Here is a 4,391-nt window from a genome sequence, read left to right as displayed (position 1 = left end):
ACCAGAGCAATGCAAAACCAAGGGACTAGGTAGGAGAGTCAGAGAGGCGATGGAAAGGGACCTGTAAGCTGGTTTGTTTAATTTCAAAGGGAAGGAAGAGATGTTGCTAAAAGTTAAAATACTATTGGACATATCAAAACTCCTGCGTAGAACTCTAAAAATTGCAGGGAGAAATCAGAAGGTTATTGAGGTTCAGCCAAAGTACAAAAGGATTGGTAATTTCTACCATTTGTAACATCCTAACTATCAAAGGTCACGCTTCCGGCTGCGCAACTCTGATAGCTCGGACATTACGACGACACTTATACTATTTAATACTAATTATATGAGCCTGTTTAAAACTTTAAACCGCGATACCGCTCCCAAAAATACTTTTGCTATACAATGTATATCCATACATACCATACAACTTACAGAAACTCATAAAGAGTACATCTGTATATATATAATATTACAAGCATGAACTAATACAATTTCTATCTCTCTTACAAAATATCTCAAGATAAAGGCGAGGGTACAATAAACCATAACTAAAATAATACAGAGCATCACAATAATTAAATAAGCTCTTCGTAACTTCTGCGCCCATATCCTGAAAGGGGAAAAATGTAGGGGGTGAGAACATCAACCTCGAAAGGGTTCTCAGTAGAGGGTTTTTGGGAATTGCTGTAATAGGATACATGAAGATAAACCGTACCAGTGATTAATAACCGTCTTATGCCTCCTTTCAAAAACAACGGTTTACAATAGAAGTAAAGACAAAAATCCTTTCTAAAAGAGGAACCGTTCGATTCTCAAAAACTTAAAAAGCCTTTCAAAACAGTTTATCTATGCTGAACCAAAATAGCCTTTCATACTTTTCCAAATCAGAAACACAAAACCGAAACCAACCATTGGTCCATATCATTTCAACCATGGCCCTAGGCCCAAACAATCCAACCATCAACCAAATCACCACGATCCAACAGAGTCCCAGTTGCAAACACAGATAGGGAGTTTAAGCACAAACAAACAGTTACAGCAAGTAGAACAATTAGCAGGTAATCTCAAGTAATCACATAGGCAAACCGAGTACAATATGCACACCCAAACAATGTCACATAGATGCATATGATGCATGCCTGTCCCTAGTGGCTGATGATATCATCTGTCGGTTACCAAGCCAACCTGACGTGTCCGGTAGCTAACCCGGGCACAGTCTCTCTGTTGCACATTATTATCATTAGAGGGTATCTGCGCCCTGTCGCCATTAGAGGGTATCTGCGCCCTGTCGCCATTAGAGGGTATCGGTGCCCTATCACCCTTACAACCAGAGAGAAAACACAAGCATGCTTGCATACAACATTCATCTCAGCCATCCGGTTTAAATTCACAATTCATTCAATTGCATACATGCATTTGTACTCAACCAAGGATCACCATCCATCTCAGCCATCCGGCTCACGGTTCAATCCAGAACCAGCCAATTTATTAACAAATACAGCCCTTCGGCTTAAATTCATAATTCATAATCAGCCATACAGCCCACAACTCATTCGGCAATCAGCCATAAATCAATATCACACATAGCCATTCCGGCTCACGGTTCAATCCAGAACCAGCCAATATTCATAATCATACTCAGCCATTCTGGCTCATAACAAAACAGTAATTCCACCATTCAACATCATCAAGTTCATAAAACCAGCATTTAAGCCATAACTCACTTTTCTCAAGCCATTTCACTTTGAAATCAAATTTCAACTCTTTTCAACCTTGGCTTTAAAGATCTCATTTCTCAAATCATCCCAGGCTCATAAGCCAAATTTACTCAAGTGAGTTCTTTTCTTAAAACAAAGCCACTCTTGGCATTCTCTTTCCAAAACTTCCAAAACCATGGCAAGTTAAGGATTTATTTCAAAGTATTTAAAATCATCCATCCAACAATGGAATTTTATAACAAAAGTTTCTCGGCAGAGTCCCAAGTCTTTAGGGAAGGTCAATCTATACAATTCTTTAAGATTTATTGAAACTCTTAAAATCATAGATTCTCGGCTCAAGTAAATAAAGCTGAATTTATTATGAAACCGAACCATACAAAATCACAAGTTCCAACCCGGTCCAAAAATTAACTCGTTTGAAATGGAACCGGTTCATTTGAATCAAACCACTTTCAGGTTTCTTTTTGGAACCCATTTTTCTAACTCTTCCAAAATGCCTCAAACTTCATTACTCAATCAAAAGTCTAGATTCCTTTGAAATCACTAAAAGCTCCTTTTTATATTGAAATCAATATTAGAGCATCATTCTTTCCTTCAGTAATTCAAACGGTAAAAATAGTTCATTTCTAAATAAGTCGAACTCAAGGCATAAAGTTCACTAAATAAATTAAGCTTGAAAACATAAATATTCTCTTAATAACTCAAATAATACAACTTCTCCAATTCAACCCTTTTTAAATAACTTTTCAAACAAGACTAGGATTTTGTAGAAATTTTGGCAGCACCTCCCCTAAAACTTGGACTTTTGCCACCCAGTTCGGGTCCCAACTAAACCGTTTCTCATTCTTTTTCAACAGCTCAAAACCAGAAATCAATTCAAAAACAAGCTAAATCCAACAGTCGCCTCAGTGGCATATCTCAAGGAAACCATTTCAAAATCAACTCAATATCAACCGATTTAACTCGTTTCCAAAATTTTAAAGAAACGACTCAATAACAAATCATTTGTCTAAGACCAAGTCATTTAAAGTAAACCAGGCTGAATTCAAAAGTGCATTCAACTTTTCATATCATCAAAATAATTAACTCAATTCAAATCAATCCTCGGCGGATTAAACTCAGATATCAAAGCTTCAAAAGAATCAACTCCAAAAGCATTTCATTTTACAAATCCACACCACAATTCAGCCAAACCAACATCGATAATCATTTGAGTCAGTCAAATAATACATAAGGCAGATACAATCACCAAATACACAATATCTCACATCAGTATCCATATATAATAATTCCAATACATAAAACATAGTTTTTGGAAAGCGCCCCTACCTCAAAACGCAAATCCATAACCCAAACGTCTCACGAAGCCCTTTCCGCCTCAACCCGAAATCAACAACAACCGCAACCTCATCTTCAAGCCACATTCGCAATAACCATAGCAACACTAATCGCAACATATAATAATCAGGACTCGACCCCACGTTACCAAAACTCATTTATTAACCAAACACAACCAAAAACTAACGCGAGGCGTTTCGAAACATAATTTCTTACCAGAATGACAACGCGAAGCAGCTGCGATTTCGAACCGGCCCTGGCAACAGCTCCGGCGGCGGCCAAAAGCCCCGGTAGATCAACTATAGAAAATCGCGTAACATTAAAACCTTTTCGAAATCCAAAAAGGCAGAAACTTCAAATAAAACCCTTACCGGCAACTTTTTCGGCGACGGCAGCAGGGTCTCAAGTGGCAGAAGCTGACTCCGGAGCTCCGGCAGTGCTCCCAGATGTCCCAGAACTTCTCCCGGCGGCCGGAATCATGGAGATACAGCTCCCTCCTCCGGCAGCAACACCTGCGGCGGCCTGAATCCCTTTACCGGCGGCGGTTTGGAATTACCATCATCAGCAGCAGCGAACTCAGATGGTGGTAGTGGCGTGAGGCGGCGACGTCTTCTCCCCACCCGCAGCAACCCTCGGCGGCGACGCATGGATCTCCTCTAGCGGCAACGTGGGTGGAGCTTCTCCTCAACCTGTGGCTCGCAGTTCACGTTTCCCCTCTCAACGGCGTTCTTCTGTTCGCGCCTCCAACGGCACCGGCAAAGGCAGCTTCTGTGGCAACGGCAAGGAAGCTCGCGACGGTGACAGGTGGTGTCAGACCCTAGCACCGGCGGCGGCACGGCGTGAACCCTCCTCGCAAGGCCTTCCCGTCAGTCTCTTCCCCTCTCGCCTCAGCCCCGATTTGTGACAGAGTCGGCCCGCGAACAATGGCGGCGACCTCAACTGGGCAGGATGCGTTGGCAAGACGCTTCCCCGCATGCAGCAGCTCGGTGGCTCACTCGAAGGCATCGGCGGTGGTGGCAATACTCAGTGGCGCTGGCGGACATCTCCCTTCTTCCCCTTCCCTTTGCCGTTTCTTCTCTTTTGTTCAAGAAGAAAGGAAAGCAACGCGTGCTACTGCTGTTGGTGAGGGTATATTGTGGGTGCTTGGCTGGGTCTTGGGGGGAAACGGGTCGGGTTAGGGTTTTAGGGTTTCATTTTGAAAATTAGGGTTAAGGGCATTATGGTAATTTCACATAAAATTGGGATAATATAGTAATTGAAACCCAATGTAAATCCAACACTAATTATATATAGAAAATACCATTTGTTCATCATTTTCACAAATTATTTTCAATAAAATGCCCAAATCTAAAA

The 4,391-nt window shown here is 41.5% G+C and overlaps 1 long non-coding RNA gene across 1 annotated transcript; it reads right to left on the bottom strand.

Moving 5' to 3' along the window:
* Nucleotides 1–354: 354 nt before the first annotated feature.
* On the bottom strand, nucleotides 355–3,918 carry LOC112744873 (uncharacterized). The gene is made up of 4 exons (XR_003172939.3): nucleotides 3,410–3,918; nucleotides 3,255–3,337; nucleotides 3,030–3,144; nucleotides 355–592 (listed from the first exon to the last, which is right to left on the bottom strand). It is a non-coding gene; the product is annotated as an uncharacterized lncRNA (long non-coding RNA).
* Between the last annotated feature and the right edge of the window lie 473 nt (nucleotides 3,919–4,391).

The sequence above is a fragment of the Arachis hypogaea genome, chromosome 2, assembly GCF_003086295.3.
Source record: "Arachis hypogaea cultivar Tifrunner chromosome 2, arahy.Tifrunner.gnm2.J5K5, whole genome shotgun sequence".
Taxonomy (NCBI): Eukaryota; Viridiplantae; Streptophyta; class Magnoliopsida; order Fabales; family Fabaceae; genus Arachis; species Arachis hypogaea.
The sequence above is the reverse complement of the archived record's forward strand: the minus strand, read 5'-3'. Positions and strand labels throughout refer to the sequence as shown.